The 16,883-nt window shown below is 54.4% G+C and overlaps 1 protein-coding gene across 2 annotated transcripts in view; it reads right to left on the bottom strand.

Moving 5' to 3' along the window:
- The window catches only part of RALB (RAS like proto-oncogene B), a 69,952-nt gene that overhangs the window by 49,581 nt on the left and 3,488 nt on the right, over nt 1-16,883 (bottom strand). For both annotated transcript variants that reach the window (XM_061135368.1, XM_061135366.1), the window contains exon 2: nt 14,736-14,832. The gene's annotated coding sequence lies outside the window, so the exon portion shown is untranslated. The remainder of the gene's footprint in view (nt 1-14,735; nt 14,833-16,883) is intronic.

Below are 16,883 nucleotides of genomic sequence, written 5' to 3'. Positions count from 1 at the left end.
GGAAGAGGGATGAGGAAATAAGTGATGTCAGCTGTGTAGGGGAGCAAACTTTGCCAACCCAAAGTGTGTCTCTTTGGCCTGAAGATTATTTTGAGCTAAAAACAGTCAAGGCCCAAAAGACTCTGACCCTCCCCCTCACTGCTTAAAAGAACTTAGATAGGGCTTCCCTGGTGGTTCAGTGGTTAAGAATCTGCTTTGCAATGCAGGGGACAGAGGTTTGATCCCTGGTCCAGGAAGATCCCACATGCTACTGGGCAGCTAAGCCCGTGCGCCACAACTACCAGGCCTGAGCTCCAGAGCCCGTGAGCCGCAACTACTGGGCCCACGTGCCCTAGAGCCTGTGCAACAAGAGAAACCACCACGATGAGAAGCCTGTGCACCACAACCAGAGATGAGCCTCCACGCACCACAACCAAAGAAAGCCCACCTGCAGCAGCGAAGACTTGGCATGGCCAAAAAACAAACTTAGAGGGAGGACCTGTTGCAGGATGACCCATCGCTATAGAAAACCATAACAGGACAGAGGACCTCTGCGTCCCTACAGCCCAGCAGGCATCTGTTTACCAGCTTTTGCTCGTTTCATCTTCCTATAAACTACCTTCCTCCTCTCTGAAGTCCCCACCCTACCCCTTCTCCTCTAGAATGGCATATAACCCTCAACTACCTAACTTGTTCTGGGGCTCCACATGTATAGAGAGGCCCTGTATGTACGTAATTAAATTTCATTTCTCTTGCTAATCTCTAGTTAACTCTTAGGCCAACCAGAACCTAAAAGGGCCAAGGAAAGTCCTTCCTCTCCAGCAGCTCAATGCCCGCTAGGGGCCTGCGCTGCGGAGCCTGCCCTTTGCTCTCTCATGCCCTCTGCCGTGGCCTATGGGGCTGCTGTCCCTCACTTTACAGATGAGGACCTTGGGCCTCAGGGGCCCACAGGACCAAGGGGAAGAGCCAGGCTTGGTGCTTGGCCTTGACCGGCTCTGTTCTCGCCCCAGTGCAATCACAGCAGTCCTGGCGGGGGGCCCCCTCCTCCCTCCGCCCACCCCCCCACCGCGGCCCCGGCAGTGTGGTCCAGGGAACCCCCAGCCTTTTCATCACCACCTGCCTGCTCCTGGGAGAGGGCTGGAACTGCATTTCAGCCCCTGCCCCAGCAGCGGGTGAGGGGCCCCACAGACAACCTGCTGTTGCAGACACTGTCACTCTGCCCCTCCCACCCCTAACGCCAATCCCCCACCCCCCGGCCATGACTCTTTCATGGAACACTTTTTTAATGTGCTTTTCTTTTTTATGCATAGCCCCATCTCTTCCCTGCAGCTGCTCCAGAAAGTAGGACAAGGCTACCAGGTCAGAGGTCTGAGGGATGTGGGGGTGACTGGCAGGGGATAAGGGACCCCTGAGCTGGGAGGCCCTTGCTTTAGAAAGAAAGCAAGCTATTATCAGCAGAATCACCCCCAGCCCCGAGTCTCTCCTCCAGAAGTAAGACTATCAAAATATTACAATGTCTGCCGCAGGGAACCTGGGTTCGAGCCCTGGTCTCAGCATGGCCAAAAAAAGAACATCTCTAGGCTGGGGCTTGGGGAAAAGTCCCTTTTCTAGCATCCATTTCTCTGGGGAGTTTTAATTCTTTACAATGGCCAAGAAGAAACTGGGTAGACAGGAACAAAATGAAAGTGGCAATGAGGTGAGTATGGCCCCTGTAAAGCTGCAGGCTCCCAGGGAGGCCGGGCCCCCACTGGGACAGCTAGGGAAGAACAAGATGGCGAGTCACACTCCCGGGACCCCCTTCCAGAACCCACGCAGGAGGCAAATCCAGCCACAGTGGGTGACGCGCGGGCCGGACTCCGCAGCAAGCAACTCGGGGGCTGTGCGGACCCCTGCACACAGGACGGGTCAAGCGGCCCGAGGCCAGATCCCTGCCCTCTGCCCCTTGGGCCGCTGCCCTCACCTTAGACAGGCAGATGAGGCCCAGAGCTCGGGAAGCCACAGGGATGGGTGTGAGGCCACGGGGAGCCTCTCAACTGAGACGGGGCCCTGCCCTGCCCCTCAGGCGAGCACATCACCAGGTCCTGGGCTGGGCGGTTCCTGCAGCACACTCCAAGAGGGAGGTGAGGTCCCTATTCACGGGTAGGTCAGTGAGGTTGAGAGTTCAAACTAGCTGTGCCTGACGAGTCCACGCACTCTCTATCCCAGTCCTGTGGTGGCGAGGCTGTGTGACCTTGGACAAGTCACCTCCCCTCTCTGGATCTCGGTTTCCTGTCTGATGACAGTCTCGCCTGCTGAGCACCTGCTTTGGGCCAGAGCTCCGCCAGGCACCAGCTGTCAGGGAACAGTGTCCCTCACGGCCTGTGCTCTCACCCCTCCCGGGGGTGCCCAGACAAGGGGGACACCACACCTTTGGCAGAGCCAGCTTAGCTCCCTGCTGCTGAGGCCTCCCAAGACTCCTGGCCCCACAGTGTTCTGCTCCCATCTCATCACAGCCTGAAGTCTTCTCTGGGGGCTTCCTTGGAGGAGTGGCTGCCATCTCTCCCCAGATGACCTGGTGCTGAAACGTGGGAGATCAGGTCCTTCGGTTCACTGGAGGTCTGATGGCTGCTGTCAGCCACTTACATTTAAATATTAATTCCTTTAGTCCCTCCTACAGCTGAGATGTTAAACATCAAAGTGCCTGCTACAGTGAAATGCTCGTTAACTAATGGATGGATGAAAAGGCAGATGGATGGATATGTGGGTGGGTGGATGGATGGGAGGATGGGTAGATGGATAGATGGATGGATAGATGAGTAGATGGATGGATGGATGGAGGGATGGGTAGATGAGCAGATAAGTAGATGGATGGATGAGTGGATGAATGGGTGGATGGATAGATGGATGGATGAACAGTTGATTGACTGGATGGAGAGGTGGGCAGATGGCTGGGTGTGTGGGTGGGTGGATGGATGGCAGGATGGGTGGATGGATGGGAGGATGGGTGGATGAAGAGTGGATGGGTAGATGGGTGGATGGATAGATGGGCAGGTAGATGAGTAGATGGATGGGTAGATGAGTAGATGGCTGGCTGTATGGATGAATGAATGGATGGATGGGTGGGTGGATGGATGGGAGGATAGGTGGATGAATCTGCTGGGTGGGTAGATGGATGGATGGATAGATGGGTGGGTAGATGAGTAGATGGATGGATGGATGGGAGGATGGATGGGTGGATGGAGGGATGGGCAGATGAGTGGGTGCACAGATGGATGGGTGAGTGGATAGATGGGAGGATGGATGGATGAATGGGTGGCCAGGTGGATGGATAGGTGGGTAGATGGGTGGGAGGATGGATGGATGAGTGGTTCGATGGGGGGATGGGTAGATGGATGGATGAACAGACAATTGATTGGGTGGATGGACAGGTGGGCAGACGGCTGGGTGTGTGGATGAGGGAATGGAGGGATTGGAGGAATACGATTAGGAGGCTCCACTATGAGAGAGTGCCATTCACTGAACTGGAGACACCCTGATGAGGTAGGTGTGAGCTGGTGGACACAAGAGAAGGGCAGCCAGAGGGTTGTCTGGAGGTGTTGAGAAGACAGGCGGGAGACGAAGACACATAACAGAGGAGACACATGCCGCGACCAGCGTCGGGAACACAGACCCCCAACGTTTCAACAGTGCCAATCTTCCACTGCAGGCCCCGTGTGGCTCGCAGAGCAGCGTGGCCTACGGCCCATCTTCCTCATACTTAGTGATTAGGGCCCCTGCCTTGTCAACTCACACGGGGTGGTGTCTGTTGCTGTCTCAGCAGAGCTGTGACAGGCTGGGCCCAGGCTTTGATGACCAACGCCAGCAGGCCCCTGATCTGGAACACCCAGAGCATCCGCTCACTTGCCCCTCCCTCAGTGGACAAAGTCCCAAGACTACTATGGCTGCCACATCAACTAGAGATGCAATACTGGGGGCATATCTATGCTACAAATTATTCATTGGTGAAATTCAAGATCAGCTAGGCATCTTGTATTTTTACTTGCAAAATGTGACAATGCTGCCCAAGCCCAGGGGTCTCTGGGTGGGCAGATCTCAATGGTCCACACCCACCAATGCTGTCAAAGCCCCGGCTGCAAGGTTTGCTGAGAAGGGAAGCCAGAGTGGCAGGCCTGGACAGAGTGACTCCCCGCAGGGCATGCAAGAATCCCTCCCCAGAAAGGACAGCGGGGCTCAGTGAGATGGTGTGTGGCAGCCCTACCCCTCGGGAAGCTGGGTGCAGGGAGGCGCCCTCTAGGTCTCATCCAATCCCAGCCCCTCCTCTAAGACTAACTCTCCCGGACTCAGGCCTCTGATCTGTGCACACGTTTTCACCACCAATTGCATGGCTCCATGTGCTCTTCTGCTGTCCTGTGGGTTGGAGAAGCCCCAGCTGAAATCATTAGACCCCAGCAGACTGAGTGCCTGATGCTACAGCCCAGCATGATGCGCTGGAACCAGCTCTCAGCCAGAACGCAAGGCTGACTTAGATCCTGGCCTGCTGCAGCCGAGCCGAGGGACCTCAAGCAAGACGTGTCAGGGCTGAGCCTCAGTTTTCCTGTCTGCAGGAGAGTCAGCTAACACGAGTAACACAATGCAGAGAGCTCACTGCCAATCTGGCCTGTAGGAGACCTTGGTTCACATCCGTTTCCTATATTTTGTTTTGAATTAATTTATTATTTTTTAACTGTAGTAAAATCCACACTATAGGGGACTTCCCTAGTGGTCTAGTGGTTAAGACTCTGCCTTCCAATGTAGTGGGTATGGGTTTGATCTCTGGTTGGGGAACTAAGATCCTACATGCCACACAGCCAAAAAAATAAAAAGAACAAAACATACAAAGAAAAAAAGACAAAACATAAAAAACCAAAATACACACTGTAAAATTCACCATCTCAACCATTTTTTAAGTGCACAGTTCAGGGGCACGCAGCACATTTACATTCTTGTACAGCCATCACCACCATCCATCTCCAGGACTCGTTCCATCCTGCACAGCCACAACTCTTCCCATGAAACAGGAGCTCCCAGGACCCTCCTCCCCACCAGCCCCTGGCTCCCACCCTCCTTGGGGCTTAGCTCCAGGGGGAGCTATGCCTCTATGGGTCTGACGCCAATAAGGGGTCTTGTGTAGATGGAATCCTACAGTGTCAGTCTTTTGTAACTGGCTTGTTTCACTTCCCTTAACATCCTCAAGGTTCGTCCATGTAGTAGCATGTGTCAGAATTCCCTTTCTGAGACTGAGTAGTATTCTATTACATACATATAATAACCATATATATGTATATGGTTATTTCATTCATCCAACAGTGGACACTTGGGGGTGCTTCCGCGTTTTGGTTATTATGGATGCTGCTGCTGTGGACACAGAGTTCAATTATCTCTTTGAGACCCTGCTTTCAAATCTTTAGGTTTCATACTCAGAAGTGGAATTGTAATCACACAGTACTTTTTAACTTCTTGAGGGACCCCATGCTCTTTTCCACAGTGGCTGCACCATTTCACATTCCTGCCAACAGTGTGGGAGGGTTCCATTCTCTCCAAAGCCTCACCCACACTTACTTTCTGCTTTTTCAGAGCAGTCGTCCTAGGGGCTTGAGGGGGTCTGTCCCCCCATTTCTGGACCTGCTCCCAGCAGGGAGTTGTGGTTGTTAGTCCTGAGAGTCTGTCCTGAGCTTCCTCCCCTGGTCCTCTGGGTCCCTGGGAGGCAAATAGGTTTTTCTCTCCCTGGGGGGACCGCTGACTTTGCTCCTGGTTCCCCAGAGGGGTCTTCTCGCTCCCCCTGGAGCTAAGCCCTCCCTGTCCCACCCAAAAGCAGTCTGAGTGGCAGCTGGGAGCCCCACCACAAGGACAGCATCTCCCCAAGTCCCCAGCACTCACACTCAATGCCTGGAAGCCACCCCCTCACTAAGATAGCAGCACGCGGGGCAGAAGGCACGACCATGGCTGGCATGTGGTCAAGGTGAACACTGATGGAGGGAAGGCCTGGAATGATCCAGAACAAGACTGGGAAGGGGGCCTGTGTGTATCCTGCTGTTCCTTACATTAAGGGGGATGCCTCAGCAGGACTTTGGAGCCATGGAGACCTGGGTTCAAAGCCCAACCCTATCAATACCTGCTGTGTGATGCCACACAAGCCCCTTCATCTCTCTGGGCGTGGGCGTCTCCCTATGAGAAGGCCTAACACCTAAACCCCAGGGGCACCATGAAGCCTGGCATCGCAGCACCCACCCGCCTGCCTCTGTTTCACACACAAACTGCCCTCCGCCCACTCATACCCCCAGCTGCCGAAATCCCCCTCTACGTTCAGAGCATCAGAAGGAACAAAGCGCTAGATTACAAGATAACACCCTCCTTCTCTGACTCGGGCTGGCCGGCTCTGAAGGGAAAAAACAAGCCCTCTGCAGCCCCACCTCCACTTCATCCTTTCTTTGTGTTCGGGCTTCTGAGGAAACAAAGGGTCCCCCGGTGGCTTCCTTCCAGGGTCCCCCCTCCCTCCCAAAATTCCCCAAAGGCTGCCAAACTCAGTGAGAAGGAAAGTGAACCATTTCCTGGAGGAGGCCAGCACATTTCAGATGTGGATCAGTGACACGGCTGCTCCTGTGGTCACCCCCTCACCCCCTCCACCTTCAGACACACAGCACCTGGGCCACACACCCACTAGCACGCGGCCTCCAGGAATGTGCTGAGACGCCCAAAGATAACCTGATGGGGGTGGAGACAGTCACCTCCTCCAGGCTCGTCGCTCCTGCCCCCACCAAATCCCGGACCCCAAACATGAGGGGCAGGGGTAGAGAGGCATGATCGGGCACTCACTGAACACCCGGAGACTCCAGCATCCAACAAGCAGTCGTTTCATGATGCTATGCCGACCACATGCCAGTGGCTGGGCATCGTGCCGGGGATTCAGGCCCCTGGGGCGGGGGGGACCCAGGGAGTGGGGCCCATGGAAGGCGCCGCCTGCTTTGCCCCCTCCCCTTTCCCCACGTGACTGGTGCTCAAAGCTCTGCCCACTGGAAGCTGAGAGCAGGGAAGGCAGAGGGAAAGCAGCCGGCACCCAGCAGACAGACAGACAGACGGGGGTTGGGGTGGGACTGGGGTTCAACCCAAGGAAGTGGGCGGGCACAGGGGAAGGGAAGCTGGGGTCCTGAGGAAAGACCTTCCATCTTCCTTCCCCAGTCCGAGTGCAAGACATCCCCGGAGACGGCTCCAAATGCTCCCCTTTCCATCCCAGGACAGGGGACGGGGACAGGGAGGCCTGGACCAGAGTCTCTCCCAAAGCCTCTTCCCCTTTCCCCTCCTTCCACTCCCTCCTGCCCCTCCACAATCAAGGCCTGGCCTTGCCCCCCCAACAACCTCCATGACCTCCTTGTCTCCCAGGAAAGTCGCAGCTCCCGGCCTCCTCCCGGCTGCTCCCTGACGGCACCCAGCGCCCGGAGGGGCGCCCTGTCACTCACGCCCCTCCGCCTCCCCTCCCTCCCTGGAGCGCCCCACTGTCTGCTCCTCAGTGCCCGGAGAGGCCAGGTGCCCCCTCGTCCAGTGTCTTCCGCCGGAGCGGCCGGAGGTGGAGAGCAGGGAAGGCCGACGGCTTTATTTAGCACCTATTGTGTGCTGGTGCCTCCACGAAGGTCATGGCAAACCATCTTCATACTCGATCCCCGACATGGTACTGTCCCGTCTTATAGAGCAGGAAACCAAGGCCCTGAATGGGGAGAGGCTTTCAGAGGACTTCTGGGCAAAGTGGAAACGCAGCAGAATGAAGCAGGTGGCCAGGTGTGTCCCATGACAGGTGGAGCTTTGCAGAACCAGGCGAGAAAAAGCCAAGAGGATCCTACCAAACACAAGGGTGAGAGAGGAGGAGGGCCCCGGCCGGTGCCGAGAGGAACAAAGGCTGGCGGCGGGGAGGCCCAGGAAGGGGCGGGCAGGGCGGCTCCGCCAGTCCAGCAGGACAAGGATGGCGTGCTGTGGACCCGGGGCAATGTCGGGGCAGTGGGAGGTGGTGTCTCAGAGTTGGGGAGCCCTTGCTGACAACCCCACGTGGAAAACCCTGCCCAGGGGGCTGCGGGGCCAGCAGGGAAACCCGAACATCCCAACCTCCAGAGATGGCTCTGGAAGGCAAAGCCACTCTCACCACCCTTCCACAGCCCATCTCTGCCTCCCCCAGAAGTCCTCCCACGCTCGGTAACCCCTGACTCAGCTTCCCTCATCGTCGGCTCTGGTCTTCATGACTGTAGTCAGAGCTCCTATGAGGGGTGTGTGGCGGGGGTGTACCCATCTGTACACAGGCATGAGCCAGGGTGGGCCCGGTGGACTTTCTCTGAGGCCCACCCACCATCTGTACCCAGCTCCGGATTCAACAAGCTCAGCCCCCTGACTGGTTGCAGAAGCCCCTGCACTCCCACCTCTCTGCCAGGGAGTACATGCCCCCACTGCACATGGACAGTGACCGTCAGCCCAGTGACCAAGGAAGGACCCAAAGGGAACGACCACAGACGGAGGAGGCCTGTTACAATTTGGGGGCGTCCCAAGTCATGCTCCCTGCACGTGTCCCAGAGCCATCAGAGGGCAGCCCCAGACACAGTCTGCACGGAGGCCAGGCGGCCAGCACGCCATTGCCTCTGCCGCAAGGCTCCCCGGGCACCTGGCTCTAACCTTAGCTGGTACCTCAGCCCTCACCTTGAGCACGCGATCCAGCAGCCCTGGAACTGCCTGGGCTGGCGCGCCTGTTGCTTGGGACACGAGAAACGTGGGTCTGGGGGAACGCACAGTGGAGGCCCAGCTGCCTGGAGAGCTCCTTGCCCGGATTCAGCCCTGCTGCTCTGGGTGGGTGGAGGGCATGGCTGAGGGGGATAAGGCATCCCGGGGGTGGGGGGCCCAGCCTGCTTGGCAGCAGCCGATCCCAAGCAATAGCCACAGCACACACCCTGCACCTCCCTCCCATCTCACAAGAGTGCGAAGGTCTGGCCATGCCGCTGGAAGACGACTTCCACTCGAGCCCCACATCAATTGGGCTTTGGATTCCACAACCCAACCGCTGAGTCAGCACTCCTGGGTGTCCTATGAGGGCTTAGATGGGGAGGCCGTGACCCCAAAGCTGAAACTGTCAGACACCTGTGCCCACCTGTGCGATGCGCCTGGGCCGGCACAGGCCCTCTAAGTGTCTGCTACGATTTATCTTAAGAGAGGAGTCCAGCTGTGTCCAAACAAGGGATTAGTGCAAACTAAAAGCTTGAGACTCTCACTCAGCCATAGAAGAGGATAAAACAATGCCACCTGCAGCAGTATGGATGGACACAGAGATTGTCCCATCGAGTGAAGTAAGCCAGAGAAAGATATCACGACATCGCTCGTATGTGAAATGTAAAATATAACACAGATGAACTCGTCTATAAGACACACACAGAATCACGGACATAGAGGACAGACTTCTGGTTGCCCAGGGAGGCGGCCTGGGCTGGGACTTTCGGATGAGCAGGTGGAACCGTTACACACAGAATGGACAGACAGCAAGGTCCTCCCGTGTAGCTGTGTACTGTGTGGTTCCTACAGGGAACTATATTCAGTGTCCTGTGATAAGCCATAATGGAAAAGGATATGAAAAAGAAAGTATACACGTGTACAACTGAGTCACTCTGCTGTACAGTAGAAATTAACATGACCTTGTAAATCAACTATACGTCAATAAATTTAAAAAAAAAAAAGCTTGAATCCAGCCCAAGGCGTGGGGACATTGATACCATGGGTCTCCACCGTCTCCTTTGCCACCCAAGAGACAGGCCCTGGCTCTGAGCAGCAGCAGACAATTTCTGTGTGAGCCCTGCCGCCTCCCTCATGGACCGACTGCTATAGCAAGCCCCGCTGTCACACACGGGTCATCAAGTTCTTATCACAGACCCAAAAAATAAGATCCCCTGGAGGAGGAAATGGCAACCCACTCCAGTATTCCTGCCTGGAAAATTCCAGGGACAGAGGAGCCTGGCAGGCTATAGCCCTTGGGGCAGCAATGAGTTGAACAGAACTGAGTACACACACAAATAGTCACTGTCCCACCAGAGCGGCAGTAAAATCCTACTCCCTTCTCCAAAGCTGCAGATGAGAGAGAAAAGGACCAGGGTGGTGAGGAAACACTGCAGCCGGCAGCCGGCCCACCCAGGCTCTGTTGAAAGGACTCACTGCGTGAAGATAAAAGGAAGCAAGACTGCTTTCTACACAGGAGGGTGGCTAACAGCTCTGGACGGCTTCCCCACGCGTCAGGACTGCTCCAGGGCTTCCCAAGCCTGCCTTCAGCCAGTCCCACGGCTGCCCTCCTGAGTCCCTGCATCACCTCATCTTACAGTAAAGAGAACAGAGGTGCCATGACTGGGCTGTGCGCCCAGCAAGCAGCAAAGGTGGGATCTGGACCAGGGCTGCCCCAGAGAAAGCTCAGCCCTGAGCTCACAGCGCTACCACCAACCACACAGGGAAGCCGCCCCAGGGCCCAAGGCCAGGAAGCAGCTTGCTCAGGAGACGGGGGTAGGATAAGTCGATGGGCCACAAGACAGTGGACCAAGGAGCTGGAAGAAGCAGGGCCCCAGACCATGCCCCTCCCCGGCTCTGCTGAGGGAACAGCCTGACATCAGGGCCTGCTGTGTGTGCTGAGAAGTCAAACCCTGCCTGGGTCTGCGCCCTGCTCCCCCCACCACACCTCCCCTGGTCCTGGTGGAAATGCAGGAGTGATCCATGCAGACCTCTCCCCTGAAAGGTGAGGGCAACACCGAGGTCAGAGCCTTGCTCACGGGAAGCAGGCAGTCTGCCGGTTGGACCGGCGCTCCCTGGGATAGAAACAGGAATGTCAACTCACAAGGAAAGGAGAAAAACCAGCTCGTCAGGAGTGCCCCCCTCCCCGCTCCCTGGCGGCCGTGACCCAGACGGGTGAACAGGACTCCCAGCAACCCGGGCCTTGCGGGAAGGACAAAGACCCTTCCCAGCACCTTCTCAAAATCCCACCCAGAAGCACCACCTGTGTTACGATGTCAGAAAAGGGGTTCTTATCCACTCCTTTCTGTTCACCCAAGGTCAGTACACACTTTGTTTTCTTAATGGTGAGACATGGTCATTCAGGAAATGATTCTTGAAAAACAACTTCTCACCAGCTGTTTGTCAGAATCCCTCCGGGATTTTTCCTAGGAGTACATCTGACTTAGCGCAAGCCAGAATGATGTTCTGTCTCCTCCCCGCTCTTTGTGCAGATAAGGCAGCGCTGCGCGGTGACCCCAGGGTGCATTAGCCGGCTGTGACCTTGGTCAGTGGTCTCTCTGAGCATCAGTGTCCTCCCTGGAAAGTGGGCGAACCTCCCCCTCCCCCACGCGAAGAAAGCAAGTTCTTCCTACTGACATCACTGCCATGGCCACCGTCATTGTATGTGACAGCGAAAACTGTTTTCTGGCCTCTTGCTTCCAGAGACCCTCTCAGCCTGAAACGCCTGCTATTTACTTCTAAATGTGTATCTGTTTTTTCATTTAAAAAAAAAAAAAAAAAATCCTAGGTCTTCTTCATACCTCTGCCCCCCACACACCCCAGCTCCCAACCATGTACTTGATGACATTCCCTTTCACTGATACATCTGTTGTGATGGGCCTGATAGCCAGTAAAACCATTTCACTGAGTTTTAAAAATCACCCACTTAGAAACTGTAAAGTAAAACCTCTTTTCTCCAACCTCTGCTCTGTAAAAGCACTTGGGGTTTAAGAAATTATATATTTTCATGGGGGAAATCTGCCAGTGCTGATCTGCAATAGGAATTCATCACGTGAGCAGAAACTCATTGCCCTGAGGGCTCCCTGGATAACACCAGAAAGTTTATAGCTGTTTCCGGCAATTCAGAAAGAACCTCAATGATGGTAAATAATTTTTATGTTCTTACAAGACAAAAAGCCAAGCCCAACAGGAGCCCTGCAGAATTTCATCTTCTTTGCTATAAAAGGAGGGATTGCTTGGTCTTGGCTTTTGTGCTGTAATTCAGGGATCCCCAACCCCAGAACCAGTCCATGGCCTGTTAGGACCTGAGCCTCACAGCAGGTGAATGGTGGGCGAGCGAGCCAAGCTTCATCTGTATTTACAGCCGCTCCCCACGGCTGTGCGAGGATTATCCTGTAACCATCTCCCCCTAACCCCTAGCCATCCGTGGAAAAACTGTCTTCAGCGAAACCAGTGCCTTGCGCCAAAAAGTTTGGGGGACTGCTACGGTAATATATCTCCAGCCTCAAAAACACATTTTCCATTTACAGTCAGCTGATCCAAGGTGAGAAAGCAGCCCAGGTCTGAAGCTTGCTGTTTTCCTCTCGTCAAAGACGACCGCCAGGGCAGGGCACTGGGCGGCGGCTAGAGACTCAGTTCTAGACGTAGTGGTCCCCCCGCCTTTCATCACCTGAGTCAGACCAGGGGACCCGCCCCATCTCTGATGACAGAGGTGAGTTCTGGACCAGGCGCTCCCATGGCAGCACAGGGCATTTGATGGGGACAGAAACACAGACTCTAAGGAGCAACCCCTGGTGGGTAAAGAACCCGCCTGCAATGCAGGAGACCCAGGTTCAACCCCTGGGAGGGGAAGATCCCCTGGAGAAGGGAATGGCAACCCACTCCAGTATTCTTACCTGGAGGATCCCATGGGCAGAGGAGCCTGGTGGGCTACAGTCCACAGGGCCACAAAGAGTCGGACACGACTTAGCAACTAAACCTACTAACAAGGATTAAGATAACCTGTCAGGGGTCAGCTGGCTGGGGGTTCTGAAAGCTTCCAGCACGCTGGAATCATCCAGGGAGCTTTAAAAAAAACTCTGGATTCCAAACCCAAGCTGCAAGGACTCGGATTCGGGCGCTGGGGCTGAGTTGAGGGATCTGCTTGTGTAGCCAGCAGTGCTGCACTGGGAGAGCCCGGCCCTGTCCGTTCCCTCTCACTGATAAAGCAGACCCGGGTCCAGGCGGAGACGTGACTGAGGGGCAGTCACCGGGGTTTAGTTACGCCACAGAGCCGAAGTTCCCCTCAAGTTGTTACCTGTGACCCCCTCCCCTTCGCTTCCTGCGAAGACACCCTTCTCTGAGCCTCAGCACAGGTGAGAGGGCCAGCGGTGGGTACGCACACAGGGTGGTCGTTGCCCAAATGTGCCAGCCCTGCATCTCTATCAGCCTGCCTTTATCCTATGAGGGGCAAAGTCATCATCCTCATTTCACAGACGCTGGGTCGTCTGGTCAAGGACACATATCTGCATAAATGACAGAGCTGAGCTTTGAATCCAGGTGGTCCCTTCTGTGGTTCATGCTTAAATCCACCAGGGGCCTCCGGCATCTGTCTAGTTCAGGGTTCTGTTCCAGCATCCTTCTTCCCCATCACCCAGCCGGCCCAGTCTTTACCCGACAGCTTATTTCCAACACTTCTCTTTCTCTCATTTTCAGCTGATGTTTAATTAGCTTCAGCCCAGGGACCTCTGGTCCACTCTCTGGCTCCCCCAGGGTTGCCCCGTGTGTCATGTCTGTGCCGTGTGACTGTATGGCTGAGTAAGCAGTCCTTGGGGTCAAGGCCACAGGGCCCGGCACACAAGCGTCCTGGGAGGTGCCCACGGCAGAGTGACAGGTGGATGGCCTGAGCCCGAGTACGGAGCAGCCCCCGAAAGGGTGTGCACAGACATGCAAACCCAGGATGCCCCTGAGACCAGAGAGATGGGAGGAGGGAGGCTGGTCAACCAGGCCTCAAAGGGCACGGGAAGGCACTTGGCTTCGGTCCTGAGAAATGAGAAGCTGCCAGAGCTTTGTGGCAGGGAGACTCCACCGTGTGACCCAGTCTCCATGTACCAGGCAGGCCAGACTGACGGTCCCCTAAAGGCAAGAACCTCATCCAGTTCCTGGGGTCACTGAGTGATAGGCAGAGGCATTTCTTGTACTTGGTGGTTTGTTTATTATCATTTGCTACTTTGCACCAGTTAGTAGAAGAACGAGAGGTACTCAGAGTGAAATCGTGATTTAAAGCTGACAAATGTCTTGCTTCTGCCCCAGTAAACACATCATCCACGCACGACACATGCTCCCACACTTTATGACAAAGCCAGGTGAGAAGAGGAGTGAGGATTAACCCTATGCCATAGCAGACTTTTTGGGCAGTAAATTAACAGTGTACACGAGACTGGGAGAAGACTTAGATTTCACATGTGAACTGCTGAAAATATTCTGGGAGTGCCGATTTAAGTACAAACAATGGATTTTGAGTGGCCTACCATTTTTTGAACAATATCCCATCGTTCAGGAAGCTTCTTGCCCACAACTACAAAAAAAGGTGTGAATTAATGAAGTTTAAATATATTTGGATGCCTCAGAATAAATTGGAATTTGGAAAAGACCCTGATGCTGGAACAATTTAGGGCAGGAGGAGAAGGCGGTGACAGAGGAGGAGATGATTGGATGGCATCACCAGCTCAATGGACAAGAGTTTGAGCAAACTCTGGGAGATGGTGAAAGACAGGGAAGCCTGGCGTGCTGCAGTCCATGGGGTCACAAAGAGTCAGACACGAGTTAGCAACTAAACAATAACAACAAATTAAATAATCCCAGGGCTCAGTTTATGGGTTCCTAATATTTGGCGATTACTCTGATTGACCCCAAATAAGCCACTGACCCCACACACACACGTCAAAACCAGTCCTGGTTTTTAGTTGACTTTCACTCTTATGCAGCCCGACACCTGAGTCTCCATGTGACTGGGGCCTTTTTACCTTGTTAACGTTGTCCTTCACCTTTGTGGAGTTTTACAGACCGAAAGCCGCTCGACCAGCTGCTCTCAGTAGTGGCAGATTCGTACTGAGTCTGTTTCTGCAAAGACAACCAGAAGAAAGAAAAAGACTCAACCTTTAAAAACACTAGACTTTATATGTCAAGAGCCTTAGGAATACTCATTCCTTCATTCCAGCAATTCAGTTTTTGGGAATTACCCGTAAGAAACTGAGTGCAGAAGAAGCTGCGTGGAGTGAGAGCGACAACAGCCCCTTTTCTTAGAAAAGAACAGGAAGGACCCCAAGATGCAGTAAGGGAACAGGTGAGGAAAGCTAGGGGCAACCCTGGGGGGCCACGAGAAAGACGTTCATAACGAAGCTAAGAGGACTTGAGATGGTTCTCTTTATGTTACTTCATCACCTTGGAGACATCACTGATACATGAAACCGTTTCATGTATCACCAAAGACAAAATCTCAGGCTGGGGCAGCTAGTAAGAGGCATCTAAGTAAAACTGGGACCAGCCCCCCCACCCCACCCCCCCGACCAAGGGCTATTCCCTGCATGGAAGGGGAATGATAAACAGCTCTGTCAGAGAGATACGGCATTCGACTTTGACCCCAGATGTAGGGAGGGAACAAAATTAGCCTTGAGAATGTGAACAAGCCAGGACTCAGGCAGGCTGGAGTCTGAGTTTGCACTAACGCCACGGCCTAAAAACACCACGAGTTGCAACTGAATGTACGTGAAATTTAATGCCAAGTGCTCTCAAGTTGACAGCGCCCCCCAGGCGACCATCAGAGGCCAACAGAACCCCCTTTGGAAGAGCTGGATTTCAAAACGGGCTGACAGTGCTTGTAAGACACTGTCAATTGAGCCGTCAAATGCATGACTCAGAGATGTGAAAATAAGTGAGTTGCAGGATTAACGTTAAGCAAAAAAGAAGACTAAAATGGTATGTGGATAATGACATGTCTTTTGCAGAGGCGACCATGTGGAACGAACTACACTAAAATGTTAATAGTGATTTTGTGTAGGTAGTAAGATGAGAGCTTTCTCCCCCTCTCTCTAAACAACTCATTTTCCAGATTTTCCTAAAGCAAGCATGTATTCAGTGGTCATAGAGGAAACAGGAGAGACAGAACAGGGTGATGCACATAGGGAGGAAGTGGTCAGGGAGGGCTCCTCGGAGGTGCTTCCTGAACTGGGAAGGGGGCAGCAAGGGAGCAGTCAGAGCCGCGCACAGCTGCATCCCACATCAGGATGGGGCCCAGGTTATGGGGCAGATGCTGGATACGCATTTGTTAAATAAATACACAAGTTGAGGAAAATCTGCTAAAACGTGAGCCTAAGCCTCCAGGGGCCTCAATCAGAGAGTCTGGCTCTTCAGTGGGCCCATTCTCACTGGACTGAGCCGCTTCACAGGGCCAGGCTACCAGCTGGGCCAACCGCAGGACTCAGGAAAAAGTCTGCAGCTGAAAATTCGGCAGAAAACTATGGTTGTGTCTAGTTTCCCCATCTGTGAAATGAAGGTCATGCCTCTGCCACCACATGAACTTCAGATAATATGGAGCTTTGAAATATTGAGCCCAGCGCACCTACAGGGCTGGGGTGCTCCAGGGTGCACTCCTGGGGGCCCAGATGCCTCCCTGTAAATGCAGCATCTCTGAACCTTAGACAAGCTGCTCTGCTCCATTGCTCAGCACACGGGAAAGCTGCCACATCAGCTGCATCCTTCTTGCCTGCCTGTGCCTTCCTGGACACATCTGCTGCATACAGTCCTGAGCGAAAGAGGGGCCCTGCCCTCGGGGCGCCAGAAACAGCCAGGCAAGCAAGGATAGGGCCCCAATGCCTGGGGGTGTGAGCCCCAGGACTGACCACATGGCAGGGAAGACAGGCTTCTCGAAGGAGGGACGCCTCCTCTAAAGCCAAAACAGAGACCAAGGCCAGCAGCAGGATGGGGTAAGTGAGTGAGTTCTGAGTTTTTCTACACTGTTTACACTTACAATTCTATGAGTTCATCTCCATCTCACTGACGGACCGGAGGTGGGAATACCTGCCAAGGTCACGGAGCTTGGGGACCACAGTGCCAGGGTTCACAAGCTGGCCTGGGAGATGGAGGGGACCACAGAGGGCCGGGGCGCCAAGGGG

Source organism: Dama dama, chromosome 33, assembly GCF_033118175.1.
Source record: "Dama dama isolate Ldn47 chromosome 33, ASM3311817v1, whole genome shotgun sequence".
NCBI lineage: Eukaryota > Metazoa > Chordata > Mammalia > Artiodactyla > Cervidae > Dama > Dama dama.
The sequence above is the reverse complement of the archived record's forward strand: the minus strand, read 5'-3'. Positions and strand labels throughout refer to the sequence as shown.